The sequence below is a fragment of the Heteronotia binoei genome, chromosome 2 (genome assembly GCF_032191835.1).
Source record: "Heteronotia binoei isolate CCM8104 ecotype False Entrance Well chromosome 2, APGP_CSIRO_Hbin_v1, whole genome shotgun sequence".
NCBI classification, from domain to species: domain Eukaryota; kingdom Metazoa; phylum Chordata; class Lepidosauria; order Squamata; family Gekkonidae; genus Heteronotia; species Heteronotia binoei.
Window position 1 is genome coordinate 114,920,046 of NC_083224.1, and position 14,177 is coordinate 114,934,222.

The window sequence follows — 14,177 nt, forward strand, 5'->3', positions numbered from 1 at the left end:
GCAAATAAATACCTTCTCTCTGCCCATGGACAGAACAGAATAGTTTGAAAATAAATTGTTCTGTTCTCTGATTGGCTTGAGGGGGAAAATGTGCAATTCCATTGGAGAATTGCAGTTTCTCCCTTCCCCCTACTTTGCACAACAGAAACAGCCCTGCAGGGTCCTGCAAAGCCATGCATTAGCAATTTGCAAAAATGCATGGCTCTGATTGGTCAGAGGCCTCCTCCCCCATCTCCCTCACCCCAGTCAGAGGCGGGAAAAGCCCAGGGAAAGACGGGAATGCCTTTCCCCATTGTTTTTTATGGAAGCAATAGCTTTACCGAATATTTCCGAATAATACCGTAATTATTCGGAAATCAGGTATTCGGAAATACAAAATAGACTCAAAAGTCTATACAGAATACCTATTTTCGAATATTTACTGAAAAGGCTTCTATTCGATAAATATTCAGTAAACCCTTTACTGAACTGATAGCCCTAGACTGGAGATGTCACCCTGAGCTTTTTGCTCTGTGACTAGCATCAAACCACCCAGGCAAGCCATATTATATATTATGGCAGGAAAGACCACATGAAAGCCATGTATGTGCACGTTTGCTTATTTGCTATGTTCATATCCTGCATGTCAGTTAATATTAGCCTATGAAGTGGCTAGGTTAGGGTTTCCAGCATTCAGGTGGATGCTGGAGATCTTCTAGAATTACAACTTATCTCCAGAGTACAGAAAGAAAAGGGCTTTGAAGGGTGGAATCTACAGTATTACACCCTGCTGAAGTCCCTCCCCTCCACAAACTCCACCCTGTCCAGGCTGTACCCCCAAATCTTCAGGAATTTATGAAACCATAGTTGGCAACCCTATGCAGGACATAAGCCACAGCTGGTGAAAGAGTCCTGTTCTCTTCATCCACATGCCCCCTTTGTTTTTCAAATTGTCCCCTTTTATATGATTAAGTCCTGGTTACCAAATCTCATTAGATCTTGGAAGCTAAACAGGGACAGCCCTGGCTGATATTTGGATGGGAGACCTCCAAGGAATACCAGGGGCATGATGTAAAGGAGGCAGGTAATGGCAAACCACCTCAGAACATCTCTTGCCTTGAAAGTACCAAGGGTTACCATAACTCAGCTGAGACTTGAGAGCTGAGACTTGAGACCATTTTATTTATTTATTTATTATATTTATATTCCATTCTCCCCTATCAGGGCGGCTAACAACAGTTAACAATTTGATAGCAGATTAAAATTATTACAATAAAACATTATTAAAATATTAAAATTAAAAACAATTTTAAATACAATTTCAGATGGCGTTCTGTCTGGTTCAAATAATTTATGCTAATGCTGTGGGATGGTGGATACTACACCCCCCCCCCCCAATAAATATTAAGAGCACCTCCAGTTAGTTATTAAAAGTCTGCCTGAACAGGTATGTCTTACAGGCCCTGCAGAATTGTAGCAAATCCTGCAGGGCCCTGGTCTCTTCGGGAGGGCATTCCAGAGGGCAGGCACAACCTCAGAGAAGGCTCTTGCCCTTGTAATAGTCAGATGGGCATCCTTTAGCGCGGGGATCTTTAACAGATTTAATGAACTTCAGGGCTCTTTTTCTACTGTACGCTCCAGGAGGATTAGCTACATAAGGGGGGAGTGGCCTAATATACAGAGGAGCTCCTGCTAGAAAAAGAGCCCTGACGAACTTGATCGTAGTCCAATACAATGTCTACTAGGGTTGAACTGTTTGACTCTGATATTACACAAGGCAAGACTCTGACCATCAGCATCCCATCTCTGGTTTGGAGAGGGCTGCATTGTGACTTCTTGCTTCGTGCATGTGTTGCTCTTATGAAATGGAAATTACCAGTCCATACATAGAGGTAGAGAGTGGGCAGCAAAGTAGCCTACAGTATAATGCAGATTTTTAACAGATGCAAGGACCAAACAAGAATAACAAGCTTGTTGTTGTTCAGTCGCACAGTCGAGTCTTTGTGATCCCATGGACAAAGTCACGTCAGGCCCTCCTGTCTTCCACCATCCTCTGAGGTCTGCTTTAACATGGCCATCTTTGCACAAAATGTTCCCTTGATTTCTCCAATTTTCTTGAAGAGATCTCTTGTCCTTCCCATTCTATTATCTTCCCCTATTGCTTTGTATTGTTCCTTCAGGAAGGCCTCCTTATCTCTCCTTGCTGTTTTCTGGAAATCTGCATTCACTTGTGTGAATCTTTCCTTTTCACCTTTGGCTTTCGCTTTCCTTCTTTCCTCAGCTATTTGTAAAGCCTCATCAGACAGCCACTTTGCTTTCTTGCATTTATTTTTCTTTGGGATGGTGCTAATTGCTGCCTTCTGTACAATGTCACAAACCTCCGTCCATCGTTCTTTAGGCACTCTATAAACTCTAGTTCCTTAAACCTATTCTTCACCTCCACTGTATGTTCATAAGGGATGTGATCAAGGTCAAACCTGAATGGTCTAATGGCTTCCCCAATTTTCTTCAGTTTAAGCCTGAATTTTGCAACCAATACCTCATGATCTGAGCCACAGTCAGCTCCAGGTCTTGTTTTTGCTGACTGTAAGGAGCTTCTCCATCTTTGATTGCAGAGTATATAATCAATCTGATTTCTGTGCTGCCCATCAGGTGATGTCCATGTGTAGGGTCACCTTTTAGGTTGTTGGAAGAGGGTGTTTGCTATGACCAGCTTGTTCTCTTGACAAAACTCTATTAGCCTTTGACTGAATATGTGTGAAAGAGCCACATGTGGCTCAAGAGCTGCAGTTTGGTCATCCCTGACTTATACCTTGAATAAAAGTTTGCTGGCCTTAAAGGTGCCACTGGACTTGAACATTTATTCCAGTATGAGCTTTCATGAGTCAGAGCTCACTCTGGTAGACTTGCATTGCAACCCTGCTGATAGAATCAAATTGGCAGCAGCGCCCCTCCCCTCCATGTGGAAACTCAAAAGTGCCATAGAAAGAGAAGTGTGCGTGTGGGGGAGGGGGTTGAATTTAGATTAACAAAAGATGTGCTGAAGCAAAACTCACTTCTGCCTCATGTCTTACTTTCCTGCACCCCCTTTTCACAAACTCTTTTTTTCTAAACCAGGGTCTTGTATTGGAGAGCCAACTTTGCAGGCTTCTGATTGTTGCAAGATGCAGACTCTTCTGATCCCTGACTAGTGAATGATGCTCTCCAGGTTTCAGGCTCTTCCCTCCAGAGGGAGGGTGTTGAAAGAACTGCAGATGGACTCAGGGGTTGATGGAGGGTAAAGACACGCACAGGCACAGGATTATTAGCCCTGAAAGTGGAAAAGACTGGCATGTCTTTGCCTACCTTTCCCCCCTTTAGGGATTGGGGAGGTTAATTTCAACTGATGAAACAGCATGGGGGGGAAGTAATACATCCCATGGTTCTGCTATCAAAATTCCATGCAAGACTCTCTCTCCATCAAGAAAAATAAAGAGAGCTAAATAGTTGTTATCTTTGCCTTCAAAATATGAGGGTTGAATCCAGGGGCACTCTCCATTGAGGAAAGGGATTGTTTAAGCAGAATGGGACTTCCTTACCTCCCCCAACATCCCACTGTAGCCCAAAATGCTTCAAAATGTTGTGCCTGGGGAACAGAGGACCTTCCCCCAAGAACAACATGAGGGCTGTACTAGGCATCTACAGTGTGCATATGTGTGTATGTGGAGGAACTGGCAAAATTTGGGGGCCCTCCATCCCGTTAGTGGAAACCTACTGCTGGATCCAACCCACAAATCTATTTTATAGATATTTTTGAGCCTTATTTTGCTTCAGAATTTATACTGTGAGTCTGAGCAGCCTGAGCACTCTTTCCCCCTGAGCTTCTCATTTGTACAATCAAGATAATCCTCTCCCTTGCTGGGAATTAATCACAGCAGATAAACTAACTTCCTGACTTGACAGCAAGGGAAGGTCTAGTTCTCCAGTGTTCTGCCAGAGGTACAGAAAGTCTTGCATCTCTGAATGGGCTGCTCATTACTTCTACTGATTGCTCCACATTCCCTCTTGAAAGATGGTACAGGAGATAAGATGTTTAGTGAGTGTGAGAAAAGTTCAAGGTATTCTCTCTTCCATCATCTGTTTCACTTTATCAGCCAGTTTTATTGGCTGCTGGTTTCAGTACTGGGCTGGAAGTCACCACTTAATATTCATCCTTTGGTTACTATTAGGGTTGCCAAGTCTAACTCAGAAAATATTTGGGGACTCTGGGGGTGGAGCCAGGAGACTTTCAGATTTCCTAAAATGAATAAAATGAAAATGTAATAGTGTCGTTCCCCTGAATACACTCTTCATTTCTTCATTCCACTCCCCACAGCTGCATGTCCTCTCTCTCTCTCTCTCACACACACACAAGAGCTAAAATAAACAGTTTGAAATCCCATAATTTTGTGATCCTATTGGGGCAATTTACTCACAGAGTTGTTGAGTGTAACCATCTGCTGTATATTCAGCCAAGTTTTTCAGACTAACACAGGGAAACCAAAGGGTCTAGTTTACTCTTTAGTCTCTATTTTACTGTGCAAACAATTTCTGAAAGGAATGTAAAATAAACCCTCTGTTTGCTGTGCTGGTTTCCCTTCCTTTCTAGCACCTCACTGGGAGTGGCCATGTTGTTCTGCTGGCTTGACCCGATCCCATTCAGCCTGGCTCCTACAGATTTAAAGGCACACATACCTTCTAAAAAGCAAGCAGTTTCCAAGCTTCTTCTAACCTTCTGAAGTGGAAAGGCAAATGGTGATTGTTGCCAGCTGACTGGGGGCGGAAAGGAGCCTGCAAAACCGGGGGAGTCTCTGTTGGGACCTGGCAATTGGGAAGCCTAGTTACTATACACTTGGTTAATGTATGTATACCAGAGTCTGCTTTGTACACCTGAAAGCTCCTATGCAGTCACCTGCAGGAGCACATGATCATAGTTTTTCTAAGCTCCATGTTAAATCCAACAAAGACACCCACATCTCAGATGGGGCTTATATTTCTCTGGCCTCATGTCAGATACACTAAGAGGATGTAAGGGGAAACTTTGGTGATGGGAACTCTAGAGAAAGAACAACTGGAGAAAAAGGAGGTTGCACTTTGCACAACTCCCTTGGGCACACAGGTCATGGCACAAGCAGGTATGTTTGGGTCTGCTGACTGTATCTTAACCCAGTCCCTCTGTAAAGAGAGTCCTATATTGTGTGATGACTGAGGGAGTCTGGTGAGCAGTGGTGGACTGGGTCTGAAAATATTGGACGCCAGGAGACAAAGGGGGCCCACCCACAACTATGAGGCTATCATTTAGTTTTTATAAGAAATAAATAAAATATTCAAAAAATGCATTCATGGGGAAAAGATACAATGAAAACTTTTGCAAAAGAATATTTGAGAGATTAAAAAAAAAACCTGGATGCCAGACAGATACCAATTTGTTATGCTAACACAGTTTGTAAAATGTTTAGGGCGGTAACTAAATCACACGATATGGAGATGCATCAGTATATGTAGTGATATGCTGTCACCATATTAATGTAAACTCCCTGGTGTGCCAGCACAGGAACCAGGAACAGTGCAAAGGCAAGCCAGGGAATGTGAAGGGATGGGTCAGGAAAAGTAATCAGTCTCATAGGAATCAACAGCTCTGATACTTTCCTTTTGGAAATGTATCAGCAGTGTTAACTTGGGCCTATGAACTATCACACATATTTTATCATTTTGTAGTTTTGCATCTACATATAATTAATGTTTTAGCAGAAAAAAACATATTTTTGTATGACTGCCCAGTTCTTCTTTACCTTGAATTAACTGATCTGATTTGATATTTTCATTTATGTTTGTCTCAGCCATTTGCCAGTGGGTTGGTTTTACCATTGGGGATGCATGTATATGTGTGTGCATATGTGTGTGTTATATCCAGCATTTCTACTTCTGGCTTTATGGGACAGAGCCCTCTGCTGTTAGCTAAGCTTCAGTTTATTTCTGAGGAAACAAAGCATGCTGAGATGGAACTTCCTATGGACTCTTGAGGAGATGTTTTTATGTTACAAAGGGAAGCTTCTGGTTTCCAAATTAATTGTTTCTGCTGTTTGCTGTTCTAAAGGAAACTTCCCTCTCCTATGACTGACCCAATAGGAAGAGGTGACACATGTGTGTGTTTTGATCCAAGGGGATATAAATAATAAACAGTTGCTTATTTTTACCTCTCTCTGTTTTTTCTCAGAAGTGCCAATGTAAACTTGAAAGGTAAAAGTGTTGTATTCAAAAGAGTCAGCTGTAAACTAGGTTGGATATATCCTGCCCTAAATATAGAACTGTGCTTTAACTGAATGTTGTTCAGAATCAGTCAGATCAGAATGAGGTGAGGAATTAGTGAATTATTAACAGAATCCAGTGACTTTAAAGAGGTAGCAATGGGGGGGGGGGGGGGCGGGAAGGAATAATTTTATTCTTCATTTGCAGCACAATCCAAGGGGGGGGGGTGCGGAAAGTCTTTTGGGAGCAGACAAGCTGCTTCGTGAGCGCAGGAAGGGTTTGCACTGATGGACGGCTGGCGCCGCCACAGCGAGGGGGAGTTACATGGGCGGGGGTCACCTGAGCACCGCTCCACCTGAGGGCAGCGGCACCTGAGGGCTGCACCCAAGCGTGGGCGGAAGTGAGGCGGAGCGTGGCATTCAGGTGGAGGAGGGGGTGGAGTTGGGGGTGCGGCCAGACTTAGGCAGCTTCCTGAGCAGTATGGCCCATGACATGCCCCCCCCAAGAGGCGCAACTTTACACCAGCAAAAATAGTGGCATGTCCCATAGGCACTCATAGGTTGCCTCTGTCGCTGCGGAAACTCGGAAATCCCTTAGGGAGCGGTGTGATTGCCTCGCCAATCCCCTCGCACCTCGGGCTGATGAGCCCCCTCCCCGACACCCAATCATGGTCTCCCCCCTCCTAGAAATACTTCCGCTCTGGCCTTGCACAACTCAGTTGTTAGGAAGAAGAGCGCATGGCGGGAAGTTCTGCCGGAGAGCTCCCAGCCATACAGACTTAGAGTGAGGGACAGGCGGGCATGTTGGTGACTGGTTTTGCACCGCGCAGTTGCTTTGACAGTATCCTTGACTTGTGAGGGGGAGAGAGAGGTCTCTCCCTCTGGAGATAACTGCTCTTGTTTCCAGGTCTCCACGGGTTCTGGACTCCCAGAGGCTCTGCATGCGAGGACTGTCGCCCATGGCTGGGTAAGTCCCACTTCCCCCCCACAGCCTCCCCCTACCCTTGCTCTCAACTGCTTGATGTGCGAGCATCTCTGGCACTTGAACCAGGCAGTGGGCTCTGGCAGGGGGCATTTGCTGACCCTGTTCCCCTGTGCTGTCGCCTGCTCCCTTCCCTTGGTCTGTCCTCTACCCCATTCCCAACCTCTGGCAAGGCACGGTGTGTGTGTGTGTGTGTGTGGCAGCTGCCCTGTTGTGGAGGTGGGTAAGAGACTGTCCCTTTAAGAGAGCGCCTGGCTGAAACACAGCCTGCTCTTCCAGCTGCCGCCCCTGCAGGTGCTCTTGATCTCTATCTCCGTTTTGCAGGTGGGACTCCAACACAGAGTCTTCTGCGTGTGTCGCTCCCTCACTCCCTCAGCTGTTTCTGCTCACCGCTCAGAATGAAGCCCCGCCCACAGCGAGACTGCCCAGTGCATGCCAGGGAGACTGTTGCACTCTGTTCCAGAAAAATAAAGTCTGAGCTGTGCCCTCTGTTGTCTCTCCTGCTTGGCATCTGCTGCACATTTCCTGGGCAACCCCCCCTCTTCTGTCAGTGGCCTCTCCGAGGGAATGCTTGGGAGGGTGGGCAGACTTGTTTTTTTTTGGGGGGGGATGGTCTATGAGCTGCCATGCTGCCCCCCATGTAGCTGGACAGGGGAGGGGAATGCTGCCCCTCAGCCTGCCCAGGCTGACAGCCTACCCGACCCCACAGGGCTGTTGTGCACAGGGCACTAAGGGGGGCTGATGAAGTGGACTCAGAGTTCTGCGGCTGATGCACTCGCACTCTGATTTCTGCAGCCCCCAGGGGGGGTGTTCCGTGCACATGGCAGGAGGCGTCAGGGCAACACAGGGGGTCTCTGGGTGGGGGGGTGTCTGCTGCTGGGCTGCTCACTCTTAGACACACATTCCAGCCGCTCTCTACGACAGCAAACTCCTGCACTTGGTACTTCCTGCTTGTCTGCCTGCCATTGGCAGAGTCTCTGACAGTGGTAGGGTGTGAGGAGATTGATGGCTTCTCCATGGTTCTGTGCAGCCCTGTCTCGCCCCCACCCCCGCCTCGCCACCAAGCCAGGCTTCTCATGGGCGCATGCCCAGCCTCACTCCTGTTCCCTCCCCATGTTGGTGGGATGTCTCTCCTTTGCCTGTGATGGTCTGCCCATTATTGGCTCTGTTCTCTGTTAGGGGGCAGGTTGGGGATGGCTGTCAGCCTCTCTGGGGCTGCCTCTTCCCATCCCCGACTGTCATGAGCCATGGCGCATGCGTCAGGACTGGCCAATGGGGGTTGGGCTGGCCCTTCCCTCCGGCTGCCTCCGCCTCCCTTGTGCCTACGCCAGCGGTGTTGCCATGGCGACCCTCTTCCTCATGGCAAGCTACGCCTCTCCCCTCCCCATGCTCCAGCGTGCTGAAGTCCTCAGGAAGTCTACTAGTGGCACAGCAGCTATGCTGCAGCCGGCCGCCACTTTTGTCTGGATTGGGCTGTTATTTGCTTATACTCTGCTTTCTCCTCAATGGGGACTCAAAGCAGCTTACATCATATCCCTCTTTTCCATTTTATCCTCACAACAATCCTGTAAGGTAGGTTAGACTGAGAGCATGTGACTGTTCCAACATCACCAAAAAAACTTCCATTGCAGAGAAGCAAAATAATGTGGCAGCTAGCAGGAGAAGGCAGCAACAATGGAGGCAACAGAAGAAGTGGTCTGTGGTGAGGATACTAGCCAGATCCAGTGGGGGCGGGGGAGAAAAAGAAGGGGAAAACCAGAGGGGAGGGGGAAAGGGGAAGATAGGATTTCCTCTCCCACAGTAGCTGCTGTATAGGGTTGCCAATCCCCAGGTGAGGGCAGGGGATCCCCTGGTTTGGAGGTCATCCCCACACTTCAGGGTCATCAGAAAGTGGGGTGGGTGGGTGGGAGGGAAATGACTGCTGGGCATTCCATTATTTCCTATGGAGACCGATTCCCATAGGTATAATGGAGAATTGATCTTTGAGTATCTAGGGTTCTTGGGGGTCCAATTCTATGAGCCCCAAAGAAGGTGCCCTAGGTGTTATGGTCCCTTTAAATGTGATGGCCAGAACTCATAAGAACATAAGAGAAGCCATGTTAGATCAGGCCAATGGCCCATCCAGTCCAACACTCTGTGTCACACAGTGGCAAAATTTATATATATATATATATATATATGTATATATATACACACACACACACACACACTGTGGCTAATAGCCACTTTGGAGTTCAATCATGTTTGTTACAATCTTGCTCCAGGCCCCACCCCCGAAGTCCCCAGTTATTTCTTGAATTGGACTTGGCAACCCTACTGCTGTAGGTCTCTTCCAACATTATATCTACATACCCATAGATATATATTAAGCTTGGCCCATTTTTTTAGAAACTTTAGGGGAAAGCACACCACAGTTATGCAACTACCACAGCATGTGCAACTTTAAGTTCCCTGCCATCTCTCTGTATTCACAGGGTACAGCTAACAAGCTGCTTTCAGCTACAGACAATGGGGTCTTATAGGTATGAATGATCTGAGGCACAAATGATTGCATGTGGGGTGCTCTGAGTGAATGGTCTGCAAACATCTTAACCTAAATATATCCACTGCCAAACAAGCATCTTGAACTATGGTTGCTGAACAACAGGAAACATCAGGGCACAGCAGTATTTATGGAATAAATATGTGCACCAGTCTTTTCTGAAGGAGCATAGAGGGCTCACATATGATTTCCAGATGGTCTCTCGACCCATCCCAGCATCATTGAATATCACATGCTTTTAAACCACTCCCTAGACCAGGACAAATGGATGCCAGGGCATTATTCTTTGAAAGAGGACAATGAAGTGGAATGAATGAAAAACCATCTAGATTATGACTGAAGAAAGTGGATATTATTTCCTCCTCTTTAATGATCCCAGGGTCTGAAAATAGTAGGTACAATATGTAAGCAAACACAAGACTAGTCCCCCCCTCCTGCCAGGAATGCCATAAAAAAGAGGGGGATCATCTTAAATTTGCACACAAGTTGCTGAATAAAGTTAGAGTCCAGTGGTACCTTTAAGACCAACAAAGTTTTATTCAAGATATAAGCTTTTATGTGCAGGCACATTTCTTCAAATCACACAAAAGCTCATACCTTGAATAAAACTTCATTGGTCTTAAAGGTGTCACTGGATTCTAACTTCATTCTGTTGCTTCAGACCAACATGGCTACTCACTTGGATACAAATTACTGATTTATCTAATACTAAAAAACTCCAAAAAAGCTTCTTTTGTATATATCATTTTTTTTGGGGGGGGGCATACATTCAGGATCATCTTTCTTTTTCGTGAATATGATAATTAACATACTTAAAAGTTTAATATTTATATTAGAACTATAATCCTACACACTACCTCTTACTTTCAAGCAAAGTTGAACTTGGGTTTCGTGTGTGTAGACAGAGGCCACAAAATGGGGCTAATCTGATAGCTGACATGAATCAATGAGAAACCCAGACATGATCTTGAAAGTATGAGCCTGAGAATATCACAGTATCCTTGTAGCCAGACTAGGTGTGTCAGCAACAAGGGATATCAGCTCTCTTCTGCTGTCAGTATCTGCAGCTTCCTTGTATTGTTGTAACTCCCCTCCCTTTGCCCCTAAAAATAACTTTTTGTTTGCAATTTTTTTCCTGCATTCCCATTTCCTCTTCAAAAGTTTCTAGCTTACCTTACACAGGAAAAGAACTACAAATTTACTACTGGAGCCTTCCCATTTTGGAGGGTTTTTTTTTTGAAATCTATATATATATATATTTAGTCTATTCATTAGAGCAAACAGCACGTTCAGACTTCTGACCCAGTTGTCTAGTATAATAATGTTCTGTTCTTTGGGTTTGCTGGTGAGAAAATATCAAAAACAGCTTGTTTTCCTTAAGAAGAAATTAAACAAAAGGTGAGACCTTATTACTACGTGTTATGATTCTTGACACCACTATGCCTCACCTTTTATACAATTCATGTCACCCTGTAATATAATAACACTTTTAAAAACAGCTATCAGTTGTTTGTTCCTGTTGTACACCTGTGGTACACTCAGAACATAAGATGAACCCAAAGACTCATTCAGGCCAGCATCAAGTTTCCCAGGGTGGCCAACCAAATTCCAATAGGAAGCCTGCAGACCGGGCATGATGGCAACAGCCCTCAGCTGTGCTGTACTCCAGCAGCTAGTATTTGGAGATATGCTGCCTCTGGACATGGAAAATCCATTCAGTCATCATGGACAATGGCTGCTGAGAAAACTGCCCTCCATGTATTTGCTAGTCTGTTTAGAAGAAGGGGATCTGGATTAAAGGAGTTACAATGCCATCCTAAACAGATTGTTTGGGATTACATGGGTAATCCGGAGAGCATGGTTAAAGCATGGAAGATCTGCTATGGGATTAGAATTTTTTATCCCTTCTGATTTTTTTAATCCCTTTAAATCACTATAAGTAATAGTAAAGGGAGTTGTTTATGGTGATCATGGAAAGAATCAGGCCACACACAGACCAGGTAGGAGGCTTTTATCTGTATGCTGAAAAACCTGACTCCATAAACTAACCAAAAGAAAATGAACGGTCCTCAAATGGCTTGATAAGGACCTAACATGTTTCATGAGGCATAAAATGCCAATGACAGTAACTCAAAGCAGGGAAAAAAGCAAAAGGCATAGAAAATTGGTCTGTTTAAATCACTGACAGTTTATAGATTCTTAGAAAGGAGATTTGTGTGTGCGTGTGCTCACAGATTTACAAAGCCATTCCCCTCCCCCAGTCCTGGCAATTCCTAACAGGCCTTCAGTTTGTTCCTTCATATAGCAAACTTCATAGCTAATGGAATGCTGAAGACCCTGCCCCTGCCACTTGCTTACTAGTCCCTCCCCTTGCAACATGCTACCCACAACTAATCTCATATTCAAAGGATTTCCCCCTCCTGCATTCCCGACAAATGCAGCTGCCTTGCCCAGCCCAGTTAGCCTGTTCAGCAGTCAGACAATTCTCAGTCCAGTCTCTCCAACCCATTTTCCTGCTGATGTTGCCATTACCCACTTTACCTGTCAGTGTAATGAGGGTCTTCACTGACCAGGTTGGCAAAGATCCAAGCAAAACCTGAATGCTTTTTTTGTTTTCAGGTGACACACTTGACTCAATTTCATGATTACTACAATTTGTGTGTGTGTGTTAAAATTATGTGCCTTTTCCACCAAATGGCTTAACCCTCCACTGGAAGTAGATGCTACCTCTCCACCTTCTATGCTTCACTTACTCTGGGCACTCCTTAAAATCACCTACAACTTGTCTGTTTTAGAGAGTTCAATTAACATTTCTTGGCTCTGGTTTGCTGAGATTTTTTTAAATCCTTGAATTTAATATTTAGAAGAGCACAGAGCAATCAAGCAATGCATCCAGAATGATGTACTGCGGGGGTCATCAACCTTTTCTTTAGTGAGAGGTAAGTCTCACTAATGAAAAACATCCCAAGCTACTCTCTCCTCCTCAGCATGTTACCAAATTTGTTCTGTCCCAGACACAGAACATGGCCAAGGGAAAGCATCAGAAATTAACCTATTAGCTAAGTAGCACAGAGAAAAATCTTTTGAGATTAAAGCTTTAATTTTTTGGAAAAAAGTATGGAGTAGACCTTTCCACAGTCGTTTTCTGGGCCTTCTAAGGAATGCAGGAGCTATTTGGTGGCAATTGTTGAGCTATCTTCTTCAGCCCCCTGTGCAGGCTGAAGTGGGGCAACAGCATCTGATTTTTTCCCCCTCAGGCAGGATATAGAAATAATGCTTACAGCATGGCAACAGGAGGGATACAAGGTAAGATGCATGCAGAGACTCCCTAAGAGATCTTTGGTAGCAATATGATTCTTCCTCATGCTTGTTGTCAGGGCTCATAGGGAGCATGGGTGCATTAAATATGGCACCAAACTCAATGTAGACATAATCTGGTGATACATAGGCAGTTCCAAAGACTGAAGTAGATTGCAGGATTTGCAGGAATCAGGAGGGCTGTTATGATACTGATTGAATTAAAAAGGCTTTAGAGATGGACAGCTTTTCTATATTCTCATTTTCCTTGCTTGAAAGTTCCTGTTGCTTTGGGTTCCTCCTCCTGTTCTGCATATGTTTTACTCCCTCTAGTGGTTAATTCAATAGTATATTGGTTTATGTCCAGCATAAAAACTTGCAGTTTAAATCTGCAGGGAGATTTGCTGGATGTAAATTGATGTAATATCGAACTGACAACTAAAGGGAGCAAAACATGTGTGGAATAGACTCCCAAGCAACAGGAATTTATAGGCTACCATTATACATCATTACAAAAGAGCTTACCAGCATTATGTCAGATACTCATTTCATGATGCCTTCTTTTGGAAACAAGAGGAACATATTCTTATTTGTTAGATTCCATCCTATGGCATGATAAGATCCCCTAAAATGGAGTGCAGAATGTGCAGGGAAATTCAGCAGAAATCAAAATGAAGAATCCAGCCATTCAGAATTTATTTTGAACTTAATTGAGCTTTGGAACCCATCACTATGATAGATCATTGAAGGCAAGGAACTGCAGTAGTCCAAAATCCAAGAAAACATATAGGAGACAGTGCTATGGAAAAATGTTCTGGATTCTGGATTGTGATTCTGGTACACTCACCAGTGGAAAATTATAGTGCTGTCTTGAAAACCAGCATGGTGTACTGGTTAGAGTACTGCACAAAACAGGCTTGGAGCTGTGCCTTGGCTAACAATGAAGCTTACTGGAAGGCCTTAGGCCAGCCTCTCAGCATAACCCACTTTATGTGGTTTTGGGGAGGATAAAATATGTCAATCTATCCATTACATAGATAAATTTTGCACTTTCAAGGATGCAAATTCAGTGAGGTTATCTTATTTCTTCTTTACAACTCATCTGAGAAGT